At 56.9% G+C, this 12380-nt stretch overlaps 1 long non-coding RNA gene across 1 annotated transcript in view; it reads right to left on the bottom strand.

The window, feature by feature from the left end:
- Positions 1-2517: 2517 nt before the first annotated feature.
- The window catches only part of LOC121024905 (uncharacterized), a 19864-nt gene continuing 10001 nt past the window's right edge, over positions 2518-12380 (bottom strand). Inside the window, exons 2-3 of the long non-coding RNA XR_005787847.1 lie at positions 8588-8706; positions 2518-2792 (exon numbers count right to left, since the gene is read on the bottom strand). This is a non-coding gene — a long non-coding RNA (uncharacterized LOC121024905). The remainder of the gene's footprint in view (positions 2793-8587; positions 8707-12380) is intronic.

Below are 12380 nucleotides of genomic sequence, written 5' to 3'. Positions count from 1 at the left end.
CCCTCGGACCTCAGGAAAGGGCGTCACGGCGGCATCCTCCTCAGTTCTGTGCCCCAGCGCCTGCAGCACACGGCCCAGAGACTGAAGGAATCGCTGAATGAACATCCTTTCCGGGGCGCTGATATCCGGGCTCTCTGCCTCAACGGGACTCGCAGGCACCCAGGCCCCACAGCGGAGCTCCTGAGTCCTGGGTGCAAGTGTCAGCACTAAGTGATGCCCTGAGAAGGCTGCCCACCCCCCTCCCCCGCCCCGAGGGCCAGAACCGACCCCAACTGCCCACTTGGCCTTGGCCGCCGCTTGGGCTCCACCTGCAGGAGGGACTGCCCCCCTCTCCTCACTCTCGGCCTGGGGCCCCAGCCTTAGGAGAGGAGCTGTCCCCAACATCTCTGTCCTCGCCTCCTAGGTGGGCTGGGGTCCTACCTTCTGCTGCCAGACCTCCCAGATGGGGCCCATTTGCCCCCTACCCTCCCCCACCCCGCCATACCCGTTCCGAAAACGTTACCGAGGAGCCACAACTCCGTCTTTCGCTCCTTCCAACCCCAAAGGGTCCATGTCGTCTGAGAGGCCATTCACAGCCACATAGCTCACTGAGGCAAGGAAGCAGCCAGGGGTCACCCACCACGCAACGCTATTACAAGGCCCTCGACCTTATTCCCTCGGCCGTACCTTTCGTTAGGCTCTTCTACGTGCTTGACTTAACGCAATGCTCCAAAAGCCTTGTCAGGGGCTGTTATTATCCCTATTTTATTCATGGGGAAACTGAGCCTCAGCGCCCCCTTCTCAGGACCCAGCAGGAAGCCACAGAACGGGTTTGGCTGGTACAAAAGTCAAGTCTTGATATGCTGGTCCTTCGTCCAGTCGTCTCGGCTCTCTGCTCGGTGGCCACTGTCTGTGCGATGCCGGATCCGCAAGTCACGTGTCCCTGCCTCCCTTGACTGCCGGTTCCAGCCAGGTTCAGGCGATGAGAGGTGCTGGCCCAGGACCGGGAAGGCAGAGGTAAGGAATCTGTTCCTGCCTCTGTGGCTCCAGCTGCAGCGGGGACTCGGGGATCTCCGCGGCCGTGGCGCTCAGCTCCACCGGAGGCCGCAGCAGGTGCAGGGTTCGTCCCGGGTTCCCCAGCCCCGGGCGGCAGCGTGCCGAGTCCCTAAGCCCTGGGGGCCCTTCCCTTCCCTTCCTGCTCCGTCGGCCCCGACAACCCTTCACGACCCGTGTCTCTGCGGACCGTCCTCTCTGTGTGGGCTGGTTGGAGATTCTGTTTTCCTGAAGGGACCTCGAATGGTGTAGCACTGAGCACTGGGGGTGTTTCTGAGAGATACACCCTCAGAGTTGGGATTCGGGGCTGGGCCCTCGGACTGATGAGGCTTGGACACAGGTGATGACCTCATCGCCAGGCCAATGAGATACCGGTGGTCAATGGCACGTAGTGGCTTCATAACCACCTAAATTATCACCTGTGACGGCCTGGGATGAAATGTCCGTTGAAGGCACAGCTTTAGGAGTCCAGGGGGCCACTGCACTTGACCGTCGGTACTGACGCCGGTGACCAGAAGGGCGGGGCGTGATGGCCGTCTCTGACTGAGCTGCGGCGGGTACAGAAAGAAAATGACACACTTGGGGCTTATCCCCCATTCAAAGCCGAGCGAGAGAACCAGAGATGGCCTGTGACGGCTCTAAAGAAACGTCTTACCTCGTGCGGTCACAGAAAGACACAGCTGGAAATCAAGGCCGAAAGGTAACCCCGTGGTTTGCACAACGACGGCGTGAGTTACCCTGGAAATCTTGCCAAGTCTCGCTGAGACGAGGTAACGCGTGACACGCGCTCAGTTCTGTGCCTGGCTGGCCGACTGCTCTGCGAGGTCATCTGATCTGTGCTGGAGGACTTAGGGGTGTGACAGCCGGGGGTAATGTGGGAGGTGGGGGGCGGGGACGTCGGTGGTCAGAGCTGCAGACAGGGAGTCAAGGGAATTGAGGGCTGACTTTGCTCTGATTTCATCCCCCAGGGGACAGACAGGCCCTACCCCAGCCTGTCTTTCTATAGGGTCCATCTTTCTACCTTGGACCTGTCGGGACACGGACTGGGATCACGCCGCTTCGAGTGACTCACGTTTCTACGTGTCACCGAGCGCCCACCCAGTGGCCCGGGCCCAAGGTCTCCATTATGTCACCCACCACCCTCTCTCGGCACCTTCCCCCCGCCCGCATCTAAGCGACCACCAGGGTGTCTCTGACGGGAAGCTTCTTCACCTCAATGTTCCCACAGCGGTGCAGGGAGCCTCCTCGCTGGTCCAGGCTCCACCTGCTGCCCAGCCCCCCCCCACTCCTCCCAACCTGCCCCTCACCCCACCCCCTAACCACCCCCTGCCCCCCAGTCTACCCTCCACATAGCACCATTATGACTTTTCTAAAATGCACATGCCCACCTCACCATACAAATGACCACCCAGAATGACACGGCCCATTTGCCCATCTACCTCCTCGCTCGCCCCTGCAGCCCCGGTCAGGGGCTCCAGTGCACCGGTGGGGGTGGAGAACATCAGGCTGTCAGAGGACAGGGGCACAACGTGTTCCAGAAGTCACACTGTGCATCTGATGCCACTCATCACTCATCAGTGCCTCCATCTGTGCAGCAGTGGCCGGGATCTCCTCTTCCTCACCTTCGGGGAGTGGTTTTGACTCAGTCAGCCTCGGGATCTCCTCTTCTTGGCCACCAATTTGTCCCGGAGTCACTACGCCCCACCCAATGAAGCAGAAGCAAATCCCTCTTAGATGAGTTCTGGGGAAGACTTCTTTTCCTGAATAAAAGGGACAGACTCAGTTGGTAGAAATCCCCTACCCTTTTTGCCCAAACCCCTCGTCCTGCCTGCCGTCCGGACGTGACGTCCAGAGCTGCGGCAACCACTTTGTGACCACGAGGCTACAAATCCAGACCAGAGGCCACATGTGCTGAAGACGATAGAGCGGAAGGAAGCTGCGTCCCGTGCGCCATCACAGAAAGCTGAATGGGCCAGCAGTCACCCACATCTGGACCTTATTTCAGGAGGAAAAAAAAATAAGCTGCTGTTTTTTCCAGCTGCTGCTAGCCAGGGTCTCTGTTACTGGCCCAATTGTAACAGATACAGACAGATCTGGACTCGGGTCCCTTCTCTGCCACTGACTAGCCAGGTGACCTGAACAAGACAGCCTGTCCAACCTTTCCAAGGTTCTCGAAGTGCAGTATCGTCGCCTGTTAGAACAGAATTGACAGTCCCTACCTTAAAGTTCTGCTCCGTGAGAGGAGGGACTGAGTCTGTCTTGTTCAGCGAGGGGCCTCATACAATGGGAAAATTTTGCTACATTTATCAAGAGCCTACCCCGGGCCAGGCATCAATCTTAGCAGTTTGTAGCCACGGGCCCCCTCCATTTCTCTCACATTCCTGAAAGATAAATATTAACACGCTTCTTTGTGCCAATGGGAAAACCAGGGCGCAGAGAGGTTAAGTCACCTGCCATGGGACACACAGCTGGCAAGCGGAAGAAACGAGATGTGAACCCAGATGGTCGGATCCCAGGGCTCGGCATACAGTAGGTGCTCAGTAAATGCCTCTGTTGAACAGACGTAGGAACACATCGCGAGAGGCGCGAGAGGCGCGTGGAGGCGAGTTCCTTCCATCGCTGCTGTGGCTTGTGAGGAGCCCCCGTGGAGCCCCTGGATCGAGTGGGCTGTGGCCGGAGCCTCTGAGTCTGTTCCCCTCCCCCCCCCCACACACACACACCCGAAGCTGCATCGTCCCCCGGCTTCTGGGGTGTGTCCCTGGGCTCGTCTCATAACTCAGATACCTTCTAGGCTCTTTCGGTGATTGAGATAACACGTTCACTCTCAGGTTAACTTTTATTACTTATTGATTTTCTCTGCCCTGTCTCGGCCGTGTCCATTTTTATCTGCTCAAAGTAGTAGGAGCCATTCAGTGGGGGAGTGGAGCGTAAAATATTATGACCACAGACAAGGACCCACAGTAACGGTGCCATTATTTATGAAGAGGGCAGGAGAAAGGGCCCACCCATCCCTCTGGCCAGAAGTGCTGGGCTGGGAGAGCCTGAGAAGGAGGCTGCCAGCTGACCTCCCACTGAGGGGGTGAGGGGCTAAATGGAAGAAACCACTTGGTGAAGCCCCGGGTCTGGGTCTAGGATGGGAGTGTCATCTCGAATAGCCAGAGGCAGCTGGATGATGGCCCTGAGGGGAACCTCAGGGATGTGTCCAAGGTGGAGGTGAAGGGAAGGTTCAGGAAGGGTCAGGCTAGGTGGTTGCTTATAGGGAAGGAAACAGGAGGTGAAGCCAGAGGCCAGGCCCCAGTGCAGGCAAGGACTCCCAACTGAGTGCTCACAGCGGACTGGGGACATGCTGAGTGCCATCTCGTTCACCCACACGCCCAACCTGAGAAACTTCCCCAGGGCTCAGCCAGGCCAGGTGGAGCTGGGCTGTGAGCCCACAATCTGAGTCCCCACCCCCAACACTCCTCCTGAGGTGGTTGACCTTCGTGGACCCCCACAGGGAGGTCCCGGGAGGTCCATCATGGGGGAGGGAGATCTGTGCTGGCATGTGGAGACCTGAATCCATCCCTTCTCTTTTTTGTTTTGTTTTGTTTTGTTTTTTTAGTTTATTTACTTATTTTGAGAAGGAGAGCGTGAGAGAGAGAGGGAGAATGAGAAGTGGAGGGGCAGAGAGAGACAGAATCCCAAGCGGGCCTCCTGCTGTCAGTGCGGAGCCCCCGAAGCGGGGCTCAAACCCACAAACCCTGGGATCGTGACCTGAGCGGAGATCAACAGTCGGACCTTAACTGACTGAGCCGCTCAGGTGCCCCAGCCCATCGCTTCTTCATAGGGACCCTGGGAAAGTCTCTCATATTCCCAAATTGGCTCTCCTCTTTGGTGAGGGAAGACGAATAGTATCTGTCTCTGGGGTTGTTGGGAAGGCGGGTAATGAAGTCTTGCCACAAAACTCTTCGTTGCACAAACCTGGCACCCAGCAGGGCTCAGTGGGGTGAGCTGTGATGGCGGTGACGGTGGCGACGACAAGGACAACAATGCTGATAATACCAACGGCGATGGTGGCCGTGGTGACAATGGAGGGGAGGGTGCGGGCAGAAAGTCAGCGTCCTGACCCCCTCTCTCTCGTCAGCAACCCCATAGCACCATGACCCGTCCTCTGGAGCCCTGATCCCAGCTGCAGTCGCCCACGCTTCCGTGCTGTGTCGGGATCACGACCGTCACGGGCTATCGTTCCCAGGCCTGCGGGGACGGGGGCTGTTTCCTTTGCAGCTTTGCTGCCCACACCCAGCTCGGGGCCTGGCGCGGAACAGGTGCACACTAAGCATCTGTCCAATGGCTCGAGGAGGAGGCAGAGAGGCCGGAAGCAGCTCCTCCTGGTCCCCACCCTTGTAGAGCCCCACACTGCCTCCACCTGGCACCCACATTCCTGGGTCTCAGGGGACCCCAAGAGGGTCTGGAAACTCGGGACTCAGGAGTCTCCTTGACGTTTGCCACTCAAGACCCCCGCCTCTCCGGGCTGGTGGCAACTCCTGTTCCAAGGCGGCCGCGGCCACGGGCTTTGTGGCGATATTGACATTTACCAGTGAAGAGGCATTATCTTTCCTGCTTCTCATAGAGCAAAGTACTGGGGACGAGGTCAGGGGCTTAGACGGGCTTCGGGCCCAAGGGGCCCCCTCCGGGGATGTCCAGCACGAGCTCTCACCGGGTGCCCTCCCGGAGCCCCTCAGAGGCTGGCACACTCTACCACCAATCTGGTGGGTGACGTGAGTTTCTAGAGGGAGGCTACAGGGTGGCAGGGCTGGGAACCTATTCCACTGTGCCCCCCGCCCAGACCCCCTCCTCTGCCCTCTCCAGGATGGCTTTGGGTCCCGTATCCCCAGCTACACTCTGTACCGGCCCCCAGTCCGGGCTCGAGCTTTGCACTTGGCGAGTGTCAGGGGCACTCCCGTCACTGGGGGCCCCGGTCGCTCTGCAGGAACCCCCGTCTCCCTGGCCCGCGGTCATTCCCAGGCCCAGGCAGGGAACAGGAGGCACTCTTCTTACTCTGTGGCACACCGGAGTGACTTAGGAGTTCCCTTACCCCGTTGTAACCGACGGCTCTAAGTTAGGATGAGAGGAAGACGAGGGGTCACGTGTCGCCAGGCTCCTTTCTGAGGGAGAAGTGAAGTCGGCACTAGGCGGACACAGGGCCAATGCACGGGCAGCTGTCTCTCAGTTCATTGATGAGGGAGCTCAAACCCAGAGAGGTGAAGCGACTGCCTGAGGTCGCACAACACATTGACAGAAGAGCCAGAAACAGAACTCTGCTCTCCCAAGTCCGTGCTCTTTCCAGGACACAGCGTTGCCCCCGGTATCCACATTCCGGGCAGGGACACGGAGAGAGGGAGGCCTGGGTGGGGTCCACTCGGTAGGAGCTGGGCAGTGGAAGGGGGCGTGGAAAATACCCGGCCACGTGCACTCCGTGAGGACGGGGCCTGGCCTCCCTGGCGTTCCGGTGTATGTGCAGGGCATGGCGCTCAATAGGCACTCAATAAATGTTTGCTCCCAGCAGAAGCCTGGGCCTTCCCCACTGGGCTGCAGGAGGCTGGTGAGGGCCGAGAAGGCACGGAGCCGGGCAGTCACGCCCGCAAAGCCCCTGACCTCACTCCGCTGCCCTCCCCACCCCAGCAGTCTCAGCAAGGACTTGAAAATCCATCCAAGGGCCAGTCAGTTAATATGTGGGTCAAACGCTGTTTATTTCCCTCCCGCTTCTCTGCTCTCCATCCCAGCACGGCTCCCACTTTCCGGCTGCCTCCGATCTGCAGCCGCCGAGCATCCTCCCCCCGCCTCCCCCAAGACAGAAGGCCCACATCCTCTGGGAAGAGGAGGGACGAGCCAGAGCCCATAACTGGAAAACTCCAGCTGCCTCTGGACTAGGCAGCCGAGGAGGATTAGCCGGCTGGGCTGCCGAACCACGATGAGCTGGGGGACAGGCCCTCGCCGGGACCCGTGGATGCTGTGCGTGCCACTCACTCGTGGTGACAGGGGCATCCTGGGTCCTGAGGGGGGCGCTCACCCACAGACCAGAATCCACGCGTGCTCAGGTCCTCCTCGGGGATGTGTGGTCACCACCTTCCCGCTGGCCTGGGCTGTTCTCGACCCTGGGGACACAGCTCCTCATGTGGGAGACACCCCAAGGTGGCTCTTCCGGGCCAGCGCTGTCATGCTCACCCCTCCTGGTGCATGACCCTCCGGACGTGGCTGGCATCACCTCATGGGCCCGGTCCCCTCCCCTCTGACCATGCTGTGTGGCAAGTGCTGAAGGGGAGACATCAAAGAGCTCGGCAGACCGCAAGTCAGGGTTGGGGTCTGAGCCTTGAGGCCTGATTCCACTTGGGGCCTCCCCGCCAGGTCCCGCCAACTGTTCCCAAGAGCAGCCCCCCACCCCCCAGCTGTGAGACCTGAGCTCTGGGCCAGCCCGCAGGGCACAGAGGCGCCCCGCTCATCCCCAGGCTTCCTGGTGCAGACAGGTGGGTGGCCGTCTGCCTGCTCTGTTCCAGAATAGCCCGGCCTGGCTTGGCGGCTGCAGCCTGACATCGATGCTCCTCCCAGGTCCCCCCCACCAACTCTGCAGCCCCCGCTCCCCCCCACCCACCCCCAACCCTTCTCTCCCCACCCACCCCCAGCCCTCTCCTCCGCACCACCCCCAACCCTCTCCTCCACACCCCACTTCCTACCATATCCCCCACACAGCTCCTCTCGAACGGGCACTTGGTGGAAATAACAGAATCGTAAACCCCACGTTGGAAGAGATCTCAGGAGATCACTCACATCCCCCAGGCCCTGCCATAACCCAGCTGGAAGCAGCTCAGTGTTTACTCTCTCCAGTTTCCACAGACCCCCAACCAGCCCCTCCCTGGGGCAGTGCAGTGTCTATTACACAAGGAGATTCCCCCATCGGGGCTGATTGATGTCACCATGAACCACTCCCTGGCGACCATTGTCTAGAAGGCGAGAAGGACACATGGATGCACCCTAAGCAAGGGGGAGACTGATGCTTTGACAGAGGGACTCTGCCCCGGGATGGGGCTCTGGGAGCAGAGATCAGGGAAGGCTTCCCAGAGCAGGTGACACTTGGTGTGGCCCTTGAACCAAGAGCTTACTTTCCCTGATGGAAACGCCGTGGGGCAGGTGGAGGCCACTCTGAGAAGAGGACACAGCAGGTGCATCATTGAAGCTCAGGGTCAGGAGCACAGGTGCCAGAGTCAGCAGTTGAGGTGACATCTGGTGGTCGGTGCTGGGTGACACCTCATCCGTAGACCCTGATGGCCCCGCCCAGAAGGTGTGTGGGGACTGAGGGAGTTAGCCCACCGAGTGCCCTTCCAGGTGCCCGGAGCCGGTGCTCGATGACATTAGTGATCCAGGGGACAGAGCCCAGAGGCAGCGGGTAGGATGATGGCAGGTGCAGGGAGGGGGCAGGCTCTGAGCCCAGATGCCAGCGGCCCTGACTGGGCTCTAGTCCCCCTCACTGGGCCCCAGCCTCCCATCTGTAAGTGGGGGACGGGGTGGGGGTCAGGCCCACCTTGCAGGGCTGCCGGAAGCATCGGTGACAAACCGGCAAAACACCGGAGCTCAGGGCAGGCGTCCACGTGACCGTTGTTGGAAGGCCTGGCAGCAGGCAGAGTCCTGGGTGTGAAGAGTCTGGGAATCAGCAACAGGAAAGTGATAACTGAAATCTCGAGAGTGGACGAGTCCCCCAGGAAAGAGTGTTAGAGGAGAAGGGATGAGGGGAAGTTTCACCAAGGGGAGCCCTGGAATCCTTGGCTGGATTCTGCCCACGGACTCCTCTGAAGGCAGAAGGGGGAACTGGACTGGGGCTGCAGCAGGAGAGTGAGCAGTTAGACACAGAGAAGAACTTTCTCACCCTGGAGACAGTACATTGGTTAAGAAGGTGGGGGTGACTTACCCTGTGACCTTGGACAAGTGACTTAGCCTCTCTGTGACTCCGTTTTCTTATCAAAATGAGGATGCAAGCTGTCCCCATCTTATGGGACTGCCATGAGAACTGAGATGATCCATGTAAAGTGCTGTGCTCAGCACAGAACCCTTGGTTAAACCATAGTGATGATGGTGATGACGGTGGTGGTGACGATGGTCACTGTCTCCTGATTGTCCTGTGGAGGGCAGGATCGAGCACCTGTGTATACACAGACACAATTGGTTTGGATGTTGAGTCTAATGCTGTCACACACACACCCACGGAAAGATTTATTACCCACATAAGGAGGGTTCTGGAGAGAGCGGGGCTTGTACCCAAGCTGTCCGTCGTGTAAAGAGAGGAGTGAGTGGCTCTGGTTTTCACTGTGAGTAGGAGTGAGGCCAGGGTGAGAGTTTTCATGCCTGGGACGTGGTTTTCTTGATGTGAACTACTTGCCACGGTCAAAGGAGGCAGCGTGGGCCTTCCTACCAGTTTGTCCGGATGAGAGACAAAAAGGAGACAGAGGAGGCGTGAACCTCAAGCTGTCAGTGATCCAACATAAAAATTGGAGTCAAACTCTATTATAGTGCACATGATAATAATGATGGAAACAAGGGTGGTGATGGTGGCGATGATGATGACGAAGACAGATCCTGTATCCAGGATCTCCCTAGCTCCCTCCTGCTTTGGCGAGAGATGCCCTCATGGGCCACCCTCCTATCCATCTCCAGGATTGAAAACCAAACCTTGTCTCCCTCACTGTATCACCAATGCTTATTTAGCGAACCTCCTTAACTGAGGACCGTGGGGGGATCAAATTATGACATGCGAAGAGAGAGAACACAGATTTGTTCCTCACACTCAGAGATAAAAGGTGGGGAATGCGGAGGCTGAAGTTCAAGAGAGGCTGAGGACAACACGAGCATCAGTCTCCTTGACCCTGAGGGGAGGAAGCACGTGGATGATATGGATAAACCATAACGGTCACAGGCGACTGAAGGACAGGAGTGTGGAAGAAAGCCCTTGACCTCTTGGAGAATATGTCAAGGAAGTGGCCAGTTTCTCTCAGCTGCCCCAAAGCTTCTGTCCTGTGGATGCTATAAATAGAAACTTCAAGGCCTATGGGGCCCAGATCCTGAGTTTGCACACATGCATTGGCTCCTTCAAGGTGGGAGTTATTTCTATGTTTCAGATGAGCAATCTAAGGCTCAGAGGTAGACTGTGACCTCTCCAAATTTGCCCCAGTCTAACCTGAAGCCACAGCTGGCACTATTCTCTGATGTGCAGTGATGCTCCACAAACAGGGCTGGTTTTATGTTTTTATCTCATGGAATTTAGTCCCTTCCCTGCAGGAGAACCACTAGTGGAGGGACTGGTGAAAAATTGGGTATGGAGTTCTGTGTTGGGCAGAATTAATTGGAATTTGATTATTGCCACTTTGCTCCTCTGAGCAACCTCAAAACATGGCATTATGCATCAAAGTTTTAAGCTTCCGTGGACCAAAAAACAATTAATAGAGTCAAAAGGTAATCCATGAAATGGGAAAAATATTTGCAAATCATATACCCAGTAAAGGGTTAATATCCAAACTATGTCATCAACAAGACTGTAAAATGGGCAAAGAACTTGAATAGACATTCCTCCAAAAAAGACATACAAATGGCCAATAAGAATTTGAAAAGATCATTGACATGGCTAAAATCAGGGAAATGTAAATTAAAACCACATGTGAGAAACCACCCTCACCAATTAGGATGACTACTATTAAAGGGAGGAGGAGGAGGAGGAGGAGGAGGAGCAAAAGGAGGAGGAGGAGGAGGAGGAGAAGAAGATGATGATGAAGAAGAAGGAGGAGGAGGAGGAGGAGGAGCGGGGGGGGGAGGAGGAGGAAGAGGAAGGAGGAGAAGAAAACTAGTCTTGGTGAGGATGCGGAAAAATCGGAATCTTATACGCTGCTACAGAAAACAGTATGATTCCTGCCAAACAGAAAATAGAATAGACCTACAATCCAACAAATCTAAACCTGAGTATTACCCAAAAGAATTGAAGGCAAAGTCTTGAAGAGAAAGCTGTGCACCCAGGTTCATAGCAGCATTCTTCACCCCGGCTAAAGGGTAGAAGCAACCCAAGTGTCCATCCACGGATGAAAGGATGAACACAACGTGGTGTGTATACACAAGGGAATATTACACAACCTTCAAAAGGAAGGAAACTTTGACACCTGCTACAATATGAGCGACCCTCGAAGGCGTTACGCTAAGTGAAACAAGCCAGTCCCCAAGGGACAAATACCGTCAGATTCCATTTATATGAGGAACCTAGAAGAGTCCAATTCATAGAGACAGAAGTACAATGGTGGCTGCTAGGGGCTGGGAGTGGGGGCAATGGGGACTTAGTGTTTCATGGGGACAGAATTAGTCTGGCAAGATGAATAGAGTTCTGGAGGCGGACGGTCGTGTCAGTTGCACAACAGCGTCACTCTACTTAATGCCACCGAGCCACACACTTTATAAAGGTTAAGTTGGTAGCTTCTGTGGTATTTGTAGTTCACAATTAGTAAATGAAAACACACACACACACACACACACACACACACACACACACAGTAACACGGCAACAGATCCCTGGTCCTAAAGCCTCTAGAACCACAAGACTGTGTGAGTGAGACGGGCCTTGCCAAAGCCTCGGACGCCCCAGCCCTCCTGGGTCGTGCCGCTGATCCTCTACTCGGGTAAGAACACTGAAGCTCAGAGAGGCTGAGTGAGCTCCCTGAGGTTGCACAGCAGGTTAGAAGCAGAATCGGGCTCATCCCTTGCCTGTTTGGATTCTACACCAGTCCCCCAGCTACAGTCCCCAGCTGCTCTAGGACGCATTTACCAGGAGCCACATTAATACTGATATTCGTGACTCCTGAACCAAGACCCGAGGTCTCCAAGCCAGCTCTGCTGGCTGGGCATTTGAGGCCACCTTCCCATAAGCCTCTGCGCACTCCCAGCACCTTCCCCTCCAGCCAGACGCTGACAACGTGGGCCCCTCATTTCCCCTCCGTTTCCTGCCCAGACTTTGTTTCACATCCTGGGGCTTCCTCTCCATCTGTCACATGCTACAGTTCATTCAGCACACCCTGGGTCCCCGTAGCTGCCTGTGCGGAGCCAGGGGGCTGTGGGCTCCCAGCCAAGACCCCGCGGCGCACGCAGCAAGCAAACACTCCGGGAGCGGCCCCCGCTGCCAGGTTCCCTGGAGGGGGCCGCCACCTTGCAAGTGATGCTGCCTCTTTTTGGTGGCTGTCTTCCCATTCCCCAGCTCCTCCTCCCCAGCGCAGGTAACAGCTTCCTCTCTGATGACCTTGACCTCACAAGGAGATCCTTTCCCAGGGTCTTCCTTTAACCCCCCCCCC

Source organism: Herpailurus yagouaroundi, unplaced genomic scaffold, assembly GCF_014898765.1.
Source record: "Herpailurus yagouaroundi ecotype Mexico unplaced genomic scaffold, PumYag 77, whole genome shotgun sequence".
Classification (NCBI taxonomy): domain Eukaryota; kingdom Metazoa; phylum Chordata; class Mammalia; order Carnivora; family Felidae; genus Herpailurus; species Herpailurus yagouaroundi.
This window is presented reverse-complemented; position numbering and strand designations above follow the sequence as displayed.